Source organism: Chiloscyllium plagiosum, unplaced genomic scaffold, assembly GCF_037043375.1.
Source record: "Chiloscyllium plagiosum isolate Xiang-an unplaced genomic scaffold, Cpla_swu_hap1 HiC_scaffold_39, whole genome shotgun sequence".
In the NCBI taxonomy this organism is placed as follows: domain Eukaryota; kingdom Metazoa; phylum Chordata; class Chondrichthyes; order Orectolobiformes; family Hemiscylliidae; genus Chiloscyllium; species Chiloscyllium plagiosum.
This window is the reverse complement of record NW_028270177.1, coordinates 51,823,654-51,840,644: the sequence shown is the minus strand read 5'-3', so window position 1 is coordinate 51,840,644 and position 16,991 is coordinate 51,823,654.

Sequence of the window (16,991 nt, the reverse complement as noted above, 5' to 3'; positions counted from 1 at the left end):
GGTGTGTGAGACGGAGTGAGGGTCAGGCTGGGGACGGTGTGTGGGACGCAGTGAGGGTCAGGCTGGGGACGGTGTGTGGGACGCAGTGAGGGTCAGGCTGGGGGCGGTGTGTGGGACGCAGTGAGGGTCACGCTGGGGATGGTGTGTGGGACGGAGTGATGGTCAGGCTGGGGACGGTGTGTGGGACGCAGTGAGGGTCAGGCTGGGGACGGTGTGTGGGACGCAGTGAGGGTTAGGCTGGGGATGGTGTGTGGGAGGCCGTGAGGGTCAGGCTGGGGACGGTGTGTGGGACGGAGTGAGGGTCAGGCTGGGGACGGTGTGTGGGACGCAGTGAGGGTCACGCTGGGGACGGTGTGTGGGAAGGAGTGAGGGTCAGGCTGGGGACGGTGTGTGGGACGCAGTGAGGTTCAGGCTGGGGACGGTGTGTGGGACGCAGTGAGGGTCAGGCTGGTGGCGGTGTGTGGGACGGAGTGAGGGTCAGGCTGGGGACGGTGCGTGGGAGGCAGTGAGGCTCAGGCTGGGGACGGTGGGTGGGACGCAGTGAGGGTCAGGCGGGGGACGGTGTGTGGGACGGAGTGAGGGTCAGGCTGGGGACGGTGTGTGGGACGCAGTGAGGTTCAGGCTGGGGACGGTGTGTGGGACGGAGTGAGGGTCAGGCTGGGGACGGTGTGTGGGACGCAGTGAGGGTCAGGCTGGGGACGGTGTGTGGGACGGAGTGAGGTTCAGGCTGGGGACGGTGTGTGGGACGGAGTGAGGGTCAGGCTGGGACGGTGAGTGGGACGGAGTGAGGGTCAGGCTGGGAACGGTGTGTGGGACGGAGTGAGGGTCAGTCTGGGGGCGGTGTGTGGGACGCAGTGTGGATCAGGCTGGGGACGGTGTGTGGGACACAGTGAGGGTCAGTCTGGGGACTGTGTGTGGGACGGAGTGAGGGTCAGGCTGGGTAGGGTGTGTGGGACGGAGTGAGGGTCAGGCTGGGGACGGTGTGTGGACAGCAGTGAGGGTCAGGCTGGGGACTGTGTGTGGGACAGAGTGAGGGTCAGGCTGGGTAGGGTGTTTGGGACTGAGTGAGGGTCAGGCTGGGGGCGGTGTGTGGGACGGAGTGAGGGTCAGGCTGGGGACGTGTGTGGGACGGAGTGAGGGTCAGGCTGGGTAGGGTGTGTGGGACGGAGTGAGGGTCAGGCTGGGGACGGTGTGTGGACAGCAGTGAGGGTCAGGCTGGGGACGGTGTGTGGGACGGAGTGAGGGTCAGGCTGGGGACGGTGTGTGGGACGGAGTGAGGGTCAGGCTGGGGGCGGTGTGTGGGACGGAGTGAGGGTCAGGCTGTGGACGGTGTGTGGGACGGAGTGAGGGTCAGGCTGGGGACGGTGTGTGGGACGGAGTGAGGGTCAGGCTGGGGACGGTGTGTGGGACGGAGTGAGGGTCAGGCTGGGGGCGGTGTGTGGGACGGAGTGAGGGTCACTCTGCGGACGGTGTGTGGAACGGAGTGAGGGTCAGGCTGGGGGCGGTGTGTGGGACGGAGTGAGGGTCAGGCTGGGGACGGTGTGTGGGACGGAGTGAGGGTCAGGCTGGGGACGGTGTGTGGGACGGAGTGAGGGTCAGGCTGGGGACGGTGTGTGGGACGGAGTGAGGGTCAGGCTGGGAACGGTGTGTGGGGCGGAGCGAGGGTCAGGCTGGGGGCGGTGTGTGGGACGGAGTGAGGGTCAGGCTGGGGACGGTGTGTGGGACGGAGTGAGGGTCAGGCTGGGGACGGTGTGTGGGACGGAGTGGGGGTCAGGCTGGGGACGGTGTGTGGGACGGAGTGAGGGTCAGTCTGGGGACGGTGTGTGGGATGGAGTGAGGGTCAGTCTGGGGACGGTGTGTGGGACGGTGTGAGGGTCAGGCTGGGGACGGTGTGTGGGACGGAGTGAGGGTCAGGCTGGGGACGGTGTGTGGGACGGAGTGAGGGTCAGGCTGGGAACGGTGTGTGGGACGGAGCGAGGGTCAGGCTGGGGGCGGTGTGTGGGACGGAGTGAGGGTCAGGCTGGGGGTGGTGTGTGGGACGCAGTGAGGGTCAGGCTGGGGACGGTGTGTGGGACGCAGTGAGGGTCAGGCTGGGGACGGTGTGTGGGACGGAGTGAGGGTCTTGCTGGGGGAGGTGTGTGGGACGGAGTGAGGGTCAGGCTGGGGACGTGTGTGGGACGGTGTGAGGGTCAGGCTGGGGAAGTGTGTGGGACGGAGTGAGGGTCAGGCTGGGGACGGTGTGTGGGACGGAGTGAGGGTCAGGCTGGGGACGGTGTGTGGGACCCAGTGAGGGTCAGGCTGGGGACGGTGTGTGGGACGGAGTGAGGGTCAGGCTGGGGACGGTGTGTGGGACGGAGTGAGGGTCAGGCTAGGGGCGGTGTGTGGGACGCAGTGAGGGTCAGGCTGGGGACGGTGTGTGGGACGCAGTGAGTGTCAGGCTGGGGACGGTGTTTGGGACGCAGTGAGGTTCAGACTGGGGACGGTGTGTGGGACGGAGTGAGGGTCAGGCTGGGGGTGGTGTGTGGGACGCAGTGAGGGTCAGGCTGGGGACGGTGTGTGGGACGCAGTGAGGGTCAGGCTGGGGACGGTGTGTGGGACGGAGTGCGGGTCAGGCTGGGGACGGTGTGTGAGACGGAGTGAGGGTCAGGCTGGGGACGGTGTGTGGGACGCAGTGAGGGTCAGGCTGGGGACGGTGTGTGGGACGCAGTGAGGGTCAGGCTGGGGGCGGTGTGTGGGACGCAGTGAGGGTCACGCTGGGGATGGTGTGTGGGACGGAGTGAGGGTCAGGCTGGGGACGGTGTGTGGGACGCAGTGAGGGTCAGGCTGGGGACGGTGTGTGGGACGCAGTGAGGGTTAGGCTGGGGATGGTGTGTGGGAGGCCGTGAGGGTCAGGCTGGGGACGGTGTGTGGGACGGAGTGAGGGTCAGGCTGGGGACGGTGTGTGGGACGCAGTGAGGGTCACGCTGGGGACGGTGTGTGGGAAGGAGTGAGGGTCAGGCTGGGGACGGTGTGTGGGACGCAGTGAGGTTCAGGCTGGGGACGGTGTGTGGGACGCAGTGAGGGTCAGGCTGGGGGCGGTGTGTGGGACGGAGTGAGGGTCAGGCTGGGGACGGTGCGTGGGAGGCAGTGAGGCTCAGGCTGGGGACGGTGTGTGGGACGCAGTGAGGGTCAGGCGGGGGACGGTGTGTGGGACGGAGTGAGGGTCAGGCTGGGGACGGTGTGTGGGACGCAGTGAGGGTCAGGCTGGGGACGGTGTGTGGGACGGAGTGAGGGTCAGGCTGGGGACGGTGTGTGGGACGGAGTGAGGGTCAGGCTGGGGACTGTGTGTGGGACGCAGTGAGGGTCAGGCTGGGGACGGTGTGTGGGACGGAGTGAGGTTCAGGCTGGGGACAGTGTGTGGGACGGAGTGAGGGTCAGGCTGGGACGGTGAGTGGGACGGAGTGAGGGTCAGGCTGGGAACGGTGTGTGGGGCGGAGTGAGGGTCAGTCTGGGGGCGGTGTGTGGGACGCAGTGTGGATCAGGCTGGGGACGGTGTGTGGGACACAGTGAGGGTCAGTCTGGGGACTGTGTGTGGGACGGAGTGAGGGTCAGGCTGGGTAGGGTGTGTGGGACGGAGTGAGGGTCAGGCTGGGGACGGTGTGTGGACAGCAGTGAGGGTCAGGCTGGGGACTGTGTGTGGGACAGAGTGAGGGTCAGGCTGGGTAGGGTGTTTGGGACTGAGTGAGGGTCAGGCTGGGGGCGGTGTGTGGGACGGAGTGAGGGTCAGGCTGGGGACGTGTGTGGGACGGAGTGAGGGTCAGGCTGGGTAGGGTGTGTGGGACGGAGTGAGGGTCAGGCTGGGGACGGTGTGTGGACAGCAGTGAGGGTCAGGCTGGGGACGGTGTGTGGGACGGAGTGAGGGTCAGGCTGGGGGTGGTGTGTGGGACTGAGTGAGGGTCAGGCTGTGGACGGTGTGTGGGACGGAGTGAGGGTCAGGCTGGGGGCGGTGTGTGGGATGGAGTGAGGGTCAGGCTGGGGACGGTGTGTGGGACGGAGTGAGGGTCAGGCTGGGGGCGGTGTGTGGGACGGAGTGAGGGTCACTCTGCGGACGGTGTGTGGAACGGAGTGAGGGTCAGGCTGGGGGCGGTGTGTGGGACGGAGTGAGGGTCAGGCTGGGGACGGTGTGTGGGACGGAGTGAGGGTCAGGCTGGGGACGGTGTGTGGGACGGAGTGAGGGTCAGGCTGGGGACGGTGTGTGGGACGGAGTGAGGGTCAGGCTGGGAACGGTGTGTGGGACGGAGCGAGGGTCAGGCTGGGGGCGGTGTGTGGGACGGAGTGAGGGTCAGGCTGGGGACGGTGTGTGGGACGGAGTGAGGGTCAGGCTGGGGACGGTGTGTGGGACGGAGTGGGGGTCAGGCTGGGGACGGTGTGTGGGACGGAGTGAGGGTCAGTCTGGGGACGGTGTGGGGGACGGAGTGAGGGTCAGGCTGGGGACGGTGTGTGGGAACGGAGTGAGGGTCCGGCTGGGGACGGTGTGTGGGACGCAGTGAGGGTCAGGCTGGGGACGGTGTGTGGGACGGAGTGATGGTCAGGCTGGGGACGGTGTGTGGGCCGGAGTGAGGGTCAGGCTGGGGACGGTGTGTGGGATGGAGTGAGGGTCAGGCTGGGGGCGGTGTGTGGGACGGAGTGAGGGTCAGTCTGGGGACGGTGTGTGGGACGCAGTGAGGTTCAGGCTGGGGCCGGTGTGTGGGACGGAGTGAGGGTCAGGCTGGGGACGGTGTGAGGGACGCAGTGAGGGGCAAGCTGGGGACGGTGTGTGGGACGCAGTGAGGGTCAGGCTGGGGACGCTGTGTGGGACGGAGTGAAGGTCAGGCTGGGGACGGTGTGTGGGACGCAGTGAGGGTCAGGCTGGGGGCGGTGTGTGGGACACAGTGAGGGTCAGTCTGGGGACGGTGTGTGGGACACAGTGAGGGTCAGGCTGGGGACGGTGTGTGGGACGCAGTGAGGGTCAGGCTGGGGACGGTGTGTGGGACGGAGTGAGGGTCAGGCTGGGGACGGTGTGTGGGACGGAGTGAGGGTCAGGCTGGGGACGGTGTGTGGGACGCAGTGAGTGTCAGGCTGGGGACGGTGTGTGGGACGGAGCGAGGGTCAGGCTGGGGGCGGTGTGTGGGACGGAGTGAGGGTCAGGCTGGGGGTGGTGTGTGGGACGCAGTGAGGGTCAGGCTGGGGACGGTGTGTGGGACGCAGTGAGGGTCAGGCTGGGGACGGTGTGTGGGACGGAGTGAGGGTCTTGCTGGGGGAGGTGTGTGGGACGGAGTGAGGGTCAGGCTGGGGACGTGTGTAGGACGGTGTGAGGGTCAGGCTGGGGAAGTGTGTGGGACGGAGTGAGGGTCAGGCTGGGGACGGTGTGTGGGACGGAGTGAGGGTCAGGCTGGGGACGGTGTGTGGGACGGAGTGAGGGTCAGGCTGGGGACGGTGTGTGGGACGGAGTGAGGGTCAGGCTAGGGGCGGTGTGTGGGACGCAGTGAGGGTCAGGCTGGGGACGGTGTGTGGGACGCAGTGAGTGTCAGGCTGGGGACGGTGTTTGGGACGCAGTGAGGTTCAGACTGGGGACGGGGTGTGGGACGGAGTGAGGGTCAGGCTGGGGGTGGTGTGTGGGACGCAGTGAGGGTCAGGCTGGGGACGGTGTGTGGGACGCAGTGAGGGTCAGGCTGGGGACGGTGTGTGGGACGGAGTGCGGGTCAGGCTGGGGACGGTGTGTGAGACGGAGTGAGGGTCAGGCTGGGGACGGTGTGTGGGACGCAGTGAGGGTCAGGCTGGGGACGGTGTGTGGGACGCAGTGAGGGTCAGGCTGGGGGCGGTGTGTGGGACGCAGTGAGGGTCACGCTGGGGATGGTGTGTGGGACGGAGTGAGGGTCAGGCTGGGGACGGTGTGTGGGACGCAGTGAGGGTCAGGCTGGGGACGGTGTGTGGGACGCAGTGAGGGTTAGGCTGGGGATGGTGTGTGGGAGGCCGTGAGGGTCAGGCTGGGGACGGTGTGTGGGACGGAGTGAGGGTCAGGCTGGGGACGGTGTGTGGGACGCAGTGAGGGTCACGCTGGGGACGGTGTGTGGGAAGGAGTGAGGGTCAGGCTGGGGACGGTGTGTGGGACGCAGTGAGGTTCAGGCTGGGGACGGTGTGTGGGACGCAGTGAGGGTCAGGCTGGGGGCGGTGTGTGGGACGGAGTGAGGGTCAGGCTGGGGACGGTGCGTGGGAGGCAGTGAGGCTCAGGCTGGGGACGGTGTGTGGGACGCAGTGAGGGTCAGGCGGGGGACGGTGTGTGGGACGGAGTGAGGGTCAGGCTGGGGACGGTGTGTGGGACGCAGTGAGGGTCAGGCTGGGGACGGTGTGTGGGACGGAGTGAGGGTCAGGCTGGGGACGGTGTGTGGGACGGAGTGAGGGTCAGGCTGGGGACTGTGTGTGGGACGCAGTGAGGGTCAGGCTGGGGACGGTGTGTGGGACGGAGTGAGGTTCAGGCTGGGGACAGTGTGTGGGACGGAGTGAGGGTCAGGCTGGGACGGTGAGTGGGACGGAGTGAGGGTCAGGCTGGGAACGGTGTGTGGGGCGGAGTGAGGGTCAGTCTGGGGGCGGTGTGTGGGACGCAGTGTGGATCAGGCTGGGGACGGTGTGTGGGACACAGTGAGGGTCAGTCTGGGGACTGTGTGTGGGACGGAGTGAGGGTCAGGCTGGGTAGGGTGTGTGGGACGGAGTGAGGGTCAGGCTGGGGACGGTGTGTGGACAGCAGTGAGGGTCAGGCTGGGGACTGTGTGTGGGACAGAGTGAGGGTCAGGCTGGGTAGGGTGTTTGGGACTGAGTGAGGGTCAGGCTGGGGGCGGTGTGTGGGACGGAGTGAGGGTCAGGCTGGGGACGTGTGTGGGACGGAGTGAGGGTCAGGCTGGGTAGGGAGTGTGGGACGGAGTGAGGGTCAGGCTGGGGACGGTGTGTGGACAGCAGTGAGGGTCAGGCTGGGGACGGTGTGTGGGACGGAGTGAGGGTCAGGCTGGGGGCGGTGTGTGGGACTGAGTGAGGGTCAGGCTGTGGACGGTGTGTGGGACGGAGTGAGGGTCAGGCTGGGGGCGGTGTGTGGGATGGAGTGAGGGTCAGGCTGGGGACGGTGTGTGGGACGGAGTGAGGGTCAGGCTGGGGGCGGTGTGTGGGACGGAGTGAGGGTCACTCTGCGGACGGTGTGTGGAACGGAGTGAGGGTCAGGCTGGGGGCGGTGTGTGGGACGGAGTGAGGGTCAGGCTGGGGACGGTGTGTGGGACGGAGTGAGGGTCAGGCTGGGGACGGTGTGTGGGACGGAGTGAGGGTCAGGCTGGGGACGGTGTGTGGGACGGAGTGAGGGTCAGGCTGGGAACGGTGTGTGGGACGGAGCGAGGGTCAGGCTGGGGGCGGTGTGTGGGACGGAGTGAGGGTCAGGCTGGGGACGGTGTGTGGGACGGAGTGAGGGTCAGGCTGGGGACGGTGTGTGGGACGGAGTGGGGGTCAGGCTGGGGACGGTGTGTGGGACGGAGTGAGGGTCAGTCTGGGGACGGTGTGGGGGACGGAGTGAGGGTCAGGCTGGGGACGGTGTGTGGGAACGGAGTGAGGGTCCGGCTGGGGACGGTGTGTGGGACGCAGTGAGGGTCAGGCTGGGGACGGTGTGTGGGACGGAGTGATGGTCAGGCTGGGGACGGTGTGTGGGCCGGAGTGAGGGTCAGGCTGGGGACGGTGTGTGGGATGGAGTGAGGGTCAGGCTGGGGGCGGTGTGTGGGACGGAGTGAGGGTCAGTCTGGGGACGGTGTGTGGGACGCAGTGAGGTTCAGGCTGGGGCCGGTGTGTGGGACGGAGTGAGGGTCAGGCTGGGGACGGTGTGAGGGACGCAGTGAGGGGCAAGCTGGGGACGGTGTGTGGGACGCAGTGAGGGTCAGGCTGGGGACGCTGTGTGGGACGGAGTGAAGGTCAGGCTGGGGACGGTGTGTGGGACGCAGTGAGGGTCAGGCTGGGGGCGGTGTGTGGGACACAGTGAGGGTCAGTCTGGGGACGGTGTGTGGGACACAGTGAGGGTCAGGCTGGGGACGGTGTGTGGGACGCAGTGAGGGTCAGGCTGGGGACGGTGTGTGGGACGGAGTGAGGGTCAGGCTGGGGACGTTGTGTGGGACGGAGTGAGGGTCAGGCTGGGGACGGTGTGTGGGACGCAGTGAGTGTCAGGCTGGGGACGGTGTGTGGGACGCAGTGAGGGTCAGGCTGGGGGCGGTGTGTGGGACACAGTGAGGGTCAGTCTGGGGACGGTGTGTGGGACACAGTGAGGGTCAGGCTGGGGACGGTGTGTGGGACGCAGTGAGGGTCAGGCTGGGGACGGTGTGTGGGACGCAGTGAGTGTCAGGCTGGGGACGGTGTGTGGGACGCAGTGAGGGTCAGGCTGGGGGCGGTGTGAGGGACACAGTGAGGGTCAGGCTGGGGACGGTGTGTGGGACGGAGTGAGGGTCAGGCTGGGGACGGTGTGTGGGACGCTGTGAGGGTCAGGCTGGGGACGGTGTGTGGGACGGAGTGAGGGTCAGGCTGGGGACTGTGTGTGGGACGCAGTGAGGGTCAGGCTGGGGACGGTGTGTGGGAGGCAGTGAGGGTCAGTCTGGGGAGGGTGTGTGGGACGGAGTGAGGGTCAGGCTGGGGACGGTGTGTTGGACGGAGTGAGGGTCAGGCTGGGGACGGTGTGTGGGACGCAGTGAGGGTCAGGCTGGGGGCGGTGTGTGGGACGGAGTGAGGGTCTTGCTGGGCGAGGTGTGTGGGACGGAGTGAGGGTCAGGCTGGGGACGTGTGTGGGACGGTGTTAGGGTCAGGCTGGGGACGGTGTGTGGGACGGAGTGAGGGTCAGGCTGGGGACGGTTTGTGGGACGGTGTGAGGGTCAGGCTGGGGACGTGTGTGGGACGGAGTGAGGGTCAGGCTGGGGACGGTGTGTGGGACGGAGTGAGGGTCAGGCTGGGGACGGTGTGTGGGACGGAGTGAGGGTCAGGCTAGGGGCAGTGTGTGGGACGCAGTGAGGGTCAGGCTGGGGACGGTGTGTGGGACGCAGTGAGGTTCAGGCTGGGGACGGTGTGTGGGACGGAGTGAGGGTCAGGCTGGGGGCGGTGTGTGGGACGCAGTGAGGGTCAGGCTGGGGACGGTGTGTGGGACGCAGTGAGGGTCAGGCTGGGGATGGTGTGTGGGACGGAGTGATGGTCAGGCTAGGGGCGGTGTGTGGGACGCAGTGAGGGTCAGGCTGGGGACGGTGTGTGGGACGCAGTGAGGTTCAGGCTGGGGACGGTATGTGGGACGGAGTGAGGGTCAGGCTGGGGGCGGTGTGTGGGACGCAGTGAGGGTCAGGCTGGGGACGGTGTGTGGGACGCAGTGAGGGTCAGGCTGGGGATGGTGTGTGGGACGCAGTGAGGGTCAGGCTGGGGACGGTGTGTGGGACGCAGTGAGGGTCAGGCTGGGGACGGTGTGTGGGACGGAGTGAGGGTCAGGCTGGGGGCGGTGTGTGGGACGCAGTGAGGGTCACGCTGGGGACGGTGTTTGGGAGGCAGTGAGGGTGAGGCCGGGGACGGTGTGTGGGACGGAGTGAGGGTCAGGCTGGGGGCGGTGTGTGGGACACAGTGAGGGTCAGGCTGGGGACGGTGTGTGGGACGGAGTGAGGGTCAGGCTGGGGACTGTGTGTGGGACGGAGTGAGGGTCAGGCTGGGGACGGTGTGTAGGATGGAGTGAGGGTCAGGCTGGGGACGGTGTGTGGGACGCAGTGAGGTTCAGGCTGGGGACAGTGTGTGGGACGGAGTGAGGGTCAGGCTGGGGGCGGTGTGTGGGACAGAGTGAGGGTCAGGCTGGGGACGGTGAGTGGGACGGAGTGAGGGTCAGGCTGGGAACGGTGTGTGGGACGGAGCGAGGGTCAGTCTGGGGGCGGTGTGTGGGACGCAGTGTGGATCAGACTGGGGACGGTGTGTGGGACCGAGTGTGGGTCAGGCTGATGACGGTGTCTGGGACGCAGTGAGGGTCTGGCTGGGGACGGTGTGTGGGACGCAGTGAGGGTCAGGCTGGGGACGGTGTGTGGGACGGAGTGAGGGTCAGGCTGGGGACGGTGTGTTGGACGGAGTGAGGGTCAGGCTGGGGACGGTGTGTGGGACGCAATGAGGGACAGGCTGGGGGCGGTGTGTGGGACGGAGTGAGGGTCAGGCTGGGACGGTGAGTGGGACGGAGTGAGGGTCAGGCTGGGAACGGTGTGTGGGACGGAGTGAGGGTCATCTGGGGGCGGTGTGTGGGACGCAGTGAGGGTCAGGCTGGGGACGGTGTGTGGGACGGAGTGAGGGTCAGGCTGGGGACGGTGTGTGGGACGGAGTGAGGGTCAGGCTGGGGGCGGTGTGTGGGACGGAGTGAGGGACAGTCTGGGGACGGTGTGTGGGACGCAGTGAGGTTCAGGCTGGGGACGGTGTGTGGGACGGAGTGAGGGTCAGGCTGGGGACGGTGTGAGGGACGCAGTGAGGGTCAGGCTTGGGACGGTGTGTGGGACGGAGTGAGGGTCAGGCTGGGGACGGTGTGTGGGACGCAGTGAGTGTCAGGCTGGGGACGGTGTGTGGGACGCAGTGAGGGTCAGGCTGGGGGCGGTGTGTGGGACAGAGTGAGGGTCAGGCTGGGGACGGTGTGTGGGACGCAGTGAGGGTCAGGCTGGGGACGGTGTGTGGGACGGAGTGAGGGTCAGGCTGGGGACGGTGTGTGGGACGCAGTGAGGGTCAGGCTGGGGACGGTGTGTGGGACGGAGTGAGGGTCAGGCTGGGGACGGTGTGTGGGACGCAGTGAGGGTCAGGCTGGGGACGGTGTGTGGGACGCAGTGAGTGTCAGGCTGGGGACGGTGTGTGGGACGCAGTGAGGGTCAGGCTGGGGACGTGTGTGGGACGGTGTGAGGGTCAGGCTGGGGACGTGTGTGGGACGGAGTGAGGGTCAGGCTGGGGGCGGTGTGTGGGACACAGTGAGGGTCAGGCTGGGGACGGAGTGTGGGACGGAGTGAGGGTCAGGCTGGGGACGGTGTGTGGGACGGAGTGAGGGTCAGGCTGGGGACGGTGTGTAGGATGGAGTGAGGGTCAGGCTGGGGACGGTGTGTGGGGCGCAGTGAGGGTCAGGCTGGGGACAGTGTGTGGGACGGAGTGAGGGTCAGGCTGGGGGCGGTGTGTGGGACAGAGTGAGGGTCAGGCTGGGGACGGTGAGTGGGACGGAGTGAGGGTTAGGCTGGGAACGGTGTGTGGGACGGAGCGAGGGTCAGTCTGGGGGCGGTGTGTGGGACGCAGTGTGGATCAGACTGGGGACGGTGTGTGGGACCGAGTGTGGGTCAGGCTGGTGACGGTGTGTGGGACGCAGTGAGGGTCTGGCTGGGGACGGTGTGTGGGACGCAGTGAGGGTCAGGCTGGGGACGGTGTGTGGGACGGAGTGAGGGTCAGGCTGGGGACGGTGTGTGGGATGCAATGAGGGACAGGCTGGGGGCGGTGTGTGGGACGGAGTGAGGGTCAGGCTGGGACGGTGAGTGGGACGGAGTGAGGGTCAGGCTGGGAACGGTGTGTGGGACGGAGTGAGGGTCATCTGGGGGCGGTGTGTGGGACGCGGTGAGGGTCAGGCTGGGGACGGTGTGTGGGACGGAGTGAGGGTCAGGCTGGGGACGGTGTGTGGGACGGAGTGAGGGTCAGGCTGGGGGCGGTGTGTGGGACGGAGTGAGGGACAGTCTGGGGACGGTGTGTGGGACGCAGTGAGGTTCAGGCTGGGGACGGTGTGTGGGACGGAGTGAGGGTCAGGCTGGGGACGGTGTGAGGGACGCAGTGAGGGTCAGGCTGGGGACGTTGTGTGGGACGGAGTGAGGGTCAGGCTGGGGACGGTGTGTGGGACGCAGTGAGTGTCAGGCTGGGGACGGTGTGTGGGACGCAGTGAGGGTCAGGCTGGGGGCGGTGTGAGGGACACAGTGAGGGTCAGGCTGGGGACGGTGTGTGGGACGGAGTGAGGGTCAGGCTGGGGACGGTGTGTGGGACGCAGTGAGGGTCAGGCTGGGGACGGTGTGTGGGACGGAGTGAGGGTCAGGCTGGGGACGGTGTGTGGGACGGAGTGAGGGTCAGGCTGGGGACGGTGTGTTGGACGGAGTGAGAGTCAGGCTGGGGACGGTGTGTGGGACGCAGTGAGGGTCAGGCTGGGGGCAGTGTGTGAGACAGAGTGAGGGTCTTGCTGGGGGAGGTGTGTGGGACGGAGTGAGGGTCAGGCTGGGGACGTGTGTGGGACGGTGTGAGGGTCAGGCTGGGGATGTGTGTGGGACGGAGTGAGGGTCAGGCTGGGGACGGTGTGTGGGACGGAGTGAGGGTCAGGATGGGGACGGTGTGTGGGACGGTGAGAGGGTCAGGCTGGGGACGTGTGTGGGACGGAGTGAGGGTCAGGCTGGGGACGGTGTGTGGGACGGAGTGAGGGTCAGGCTGGGGACGGTGTGTGGGACGGAGTGAGGGTCATGCTGGGGATGGTGTGTGGGACGGAGTGAGGGTCAGGCTAGGGGCGGTGTGTGGGACTCAGTGAGGGTCAGGCTGGGGACGGTGTGTGGGACGCAGTGAGGTTCAGGCTGGGGACGGTGTGTGGGACGGAGTGAGGGTCAGGCTGGGGGCGGTGTGTGGGACGCAGTGAGGGTCAGGCTGGGGACGGTGTGTGGGACGCAGTGAGGGTCAGGCTGGGGATGGTGTGTGGGACGCAGTGAGTGTCAGGCTGGGGACGGTGTGTGGGACGCAGTGAGGGTCAGGCTGGGGACGGTGTGTGGGACGGAGTGAGTGTCAGGCTGGGGGCGGTGTGTGGGACGCAGTGAGGGTCAGGCTGGGGACGGTGTGTGGGAGGCAGTGAGGGTGAGGCTGGGGACGGTGTGTGGGACGGAGTGAGGGTCAGGCTGGGGGCGGTGTGTGAGACAGAGTGAGGGTCTTGCTGGGGGAGGTGTGTGGGACGGAGTGAGGGTCAGGCTGGGGACGTGTGTGGGACGGTGTGAGGGTCAGGCTGGGGATGTGTGTGGGACGGAGTGAGGGTCAGGCTGGGGACGGTGTGTGGGACGGAGTGAGGGTCAGGATGGGGACGGTGTGTGGGACGGTGAGAGGGTCAGGCTGGGGACGTGTGTGGGACGGAGTGAGGGTCAGGCTGGGGACGGTGTGTGGGACGGAGTGAGGGTCAGGCTGGGGACGGTGTGTGGGACGGAGTGAGGGTCATGCTGGGGATGGTGTGTGGGACGGAGTGAGGGTCAGGGTAGGGGCGGTGTGTGGGACTCAGTGAGGGTCAGGCTGGGGACGGTGTGTGGGACGCAGTGAGGTTCAGGCTGGGGACGGTGTGTGGGACGGAGTGAGGGTCAGGCTGGGGGCGGTGTGTGGGACGCAGTGAGGGTCAGGCTGGGGACGGTGTGTGGGACGGTGAGAGGGTCAGGCTGGGGACGTGTGTGGGACGGAGTGAGGGTCAGGCTGGGGGCGGTGTGTGGGACGCAGTGAGGGTCAGGATGGGGACGGTGTGTGGGACGGTGAGAGGGTCAGGCTGGGGACGTGTGTGGGACGGAGTGAGGGTCAGGCTGGGGACGGTGTGTGGGACGGAGTGAGTGTCAGGCTGGGGGCGGTGTGTGGGACGCAGTGAGGGTCAGGCTGGGGACGGTGTGTGGGAGGCAGTGAGGGTGAGGCTGGGGACGGTGTGTGGGACGGAGTGAGGGTCAGGCTGGGGGCGGTGTGAGGGACACAGTGAGGGTCAGGCTGGGGACGGTGTGTGGGACACAGTGAGGGTCAGGCTGGGGACGGTGTGTGGGACGGAGTGAGGGTCAGGCTGGGGACTGTGTGTGGGACGCAGTGAGGGTCAGGCTGGGGACGGTGTGTGGGACGGAGTGAGGGTCAGGCTGGGGACGGTGTGTGGGATGCAGTGAGGGTCAGGCTGGGGGCGGTGTGAGGGACACAGTGAGGGTCAGGCTGGGGACGGTGTGTGGGACGGAGTGAGGGTCAGGCTGGGGACGGTGTGTGGGACGCAGTGTGGGTCAGGCTGGGGACGGTGTGTGGGACGGAGTGAGGGTCAGCCTGGGGACGGTGTGTGGGACGGAGTAAGGGTCAGGCTGGGGACTGTGTGTGGGACGCAGTGAGGGTCAGGCTGGGGACGGTGTGTGGGAGGCAGTGAGGGTCAGTCTGGGGAGGGAGTGTGGGACGGAGTGAGGGTCAGGCTGGGGACGGTGTGTGGGACGGTGTGAGGGTCAGGCTGCGGACGTGTGTGGGACGGAGTGAGGGTCAGGCTGGGGACGGTGTGTGGGACGGAGTGAGGGTCAGGCTGGGGACGGTGTGTGGGACGGAGTGAGGGTCATGCTGGGGAAGTGTGTGGGACGGAGTGAGGGTCAGGCTAGGGGCGGTGTGTGGGACGCAGTGAGGGTCAGGCTGGGGACGGTGTGTGGGACGCAGTGAGGGTCAGGCTGGGGACGGTGTGTGGGACGGAGTGAGGGTCAGGCTGGGGGCGGTGTGTGGGACGCAGTGAGGGTCAGGCTGGGGATGGTGTGTGGGACGCAGTGAGGGTCAGGCTGGGGACGGTGTGTGGGACGCAGTGAGGGTCAGGCTGGGGACGGTGTGTGGGACGGAGTGAGTGTCAGGCTGGGGGCGGTGTGTGGGACGCAGTGAGGGTCAGGCTGGGGACGGTGTGTGGGAGGCAGTGAGGGTCAGGCTGGGGACGGTGTGTGGGAACGGAGTGAGGGTCCGGCTGGGGACGGTGTGTGGGACGCAGTGAGGGTCAGGCTGGGGGCGTGTGTGAGACAGAGTGAGGGTCTTGCTGGGGGAGGTGTGTGGGACGGAGTGAGGGTCAGGCTGGGGACGTGTGTGGGACGGTGTGAGGGTCAGGCTGGGGATGTGTGTGGGACGGAGTGAGGGTCAGGCTGGGGACGGTGTGTGGGACAGAGTGAGGGTCAGGATGGGGACGGTGTGTGGGACGGTGTGAGGGTCAGGCTGGGGACGTGTGTGGGACGGAGTGAGGGTCAGGCTGGGGACGGTGTGTGGGACGGAGTGAGGGTCAGGCTGGGGACGGTGTGTGGGACGGAGTGAGGGTCATGCTGGGGATGGTGTGTGGGACGGAGTGAGGGTCAGGCTAGGGGCGGTGTGTGGGACGCAGTGAGGGTCAGGCTGGGGACGGTGTGTGGGACGCAGTGAGGTTCAGGCTGGGGACGGTGTGTGGGACGGAGTGAGGGTCAGGCTGGGGGCGGTGTGTGGGACGCAGTGAGGGTCAGGCTGGGGACGGTGTGTGGGACGCAGTGAGGGTCAGGCTGGGGATGGTGTGTGGGACGCAGTGAGGGTCAGGCTGGGGACGGTGTGTGGGACGCAGTGAGGGTCAGGCTGGGGACGGTGTGTGGGACGGAGTGAGTGTCAGGCTGGGGACGGTGTGTGGGACGGAGTGAGGGTCAGTCTGGGGACGGTGTGGGGGACGGAGTGAGGGTCAGGCTGGGGACGGTGAGTGGGAACGGAGTGAGGGTCCGGCTGGGGACGGTGTGTGGGACGCAGTGAGGGTCAGGCTGGGGACGGTGTGTGGGACGGAGTGATGGTCAGGCTGGGGACGGTGTGTGGGCCGGAGTGAGGGTCAGGCTGGGGACGGTGTGTGGGATGGAGTGAGGGTCAGGCTGGGGGCGGTGTGTGGGACGGAGTGAGGGTCAGTCTGGGGACGGTGTGTGGGACGCAGTGAGGTTCAGGCTGGGGACGGTGTGTGGGACGGAGTGAGGGTCAGGCTGGGGACGGTGTGAGGGACGCAGTGAGGGTCAAGCTGGGGACGGTGTGTGGGACGGAGTGAGGGTCAGGCTGGGGACGGTGTGTGGGACGGAGTGAAGGTCAGGCTGGGGACGGTGTGTGGGACGCAGTGAGGGTCAGGCTGGGGGCGGTGTGTGGGACACAGTGAGGGTCAGTCTGGGGACGGTGTGTGGGACACAGTGAGGGTCAGGCTGGGGACGGTGTGTGGGACGCAGTGAGGGTCAGGCTGGGGACGGTGTGTGGGACGGAGTGAGGGTCAGGCTGGGGACGGTGTGTGGGACGGAGTGAGGGTCAGGCTGGGGACGGTGTGTGGGACGCAGTGAGTGTCAGGCTGGGGACGGTGTGTGGGACGCAGTGAGGGTCAGGCTGGGGGCGGTGTGTGGGACACAGTGAGGGTCAGTCTGGGGACGGTGTGTGGGACACAGTGAGGGTCAGGCTGGGGACGGTGTGTGGGACGCAGTGAGGGTCAGGCTGGGGACGGTGTGAGGGACGCAGTGAGGGTCAGGCTGGGGACGGTGTGTGGGACGGAGTGAGGGTCAGGCTGGGGACGGTGTGTGGGACGCAGTGAGTGTCAGGCTGGGGACGGTGTGTGGGACGCAGTGAGGGTCAGGCTGGGGACGGTGTGTGGGACGGAGTGAGGGTCAGGCTGGGGACGGTGTGTGGGACGGAGTGAGGGTCAGGCTGGGGACGGTGTGTGGGACGCAGTGAGGGTCAGGCTGGGGACGGTGTGTGGGACGGAGTGAGGGTCAGGCTGGGGACGGTGTGAGGGACGGAGTGAGGGTCAGGCTGGGGAATGTGTGTGGGACGCAGTGAGGGTCAGGCTGGGGACGGTGTGTGGGAGGCAGTGAGGGTCAGTCTGGGGAGGGTGTGTGGGACGGAGTGAGGGTCAGGCTGGGGACGGTGTGTTGGACGGAGTGAGGGTCAGGCTGGGGACGGTGTGTGGGACGCAGTGAGGGTCAGGCTGGGGGCGGTGTGTGGGACGGAGTGAGGGTCTTGCTGGGCGAGGTGTGTGGGACGCAGTGAGGGTCAGGCTGGGGACGTGTGTGGGACGGTGTGAGGGTCAGGCTGGGGACGTGTGTGGGACGGAGTGAGGTTCAGGCTGGGGACGGTGTGTGGGACGGAGTGAGGGTCAGGCTGGGGACGGTGTGTGGGACGGTGTGAGGGTCAGGCTGGGGACGTGTGTGGGACGGAGTGAGGGTCAGGCTGGGGACGGTGTGTGGGAC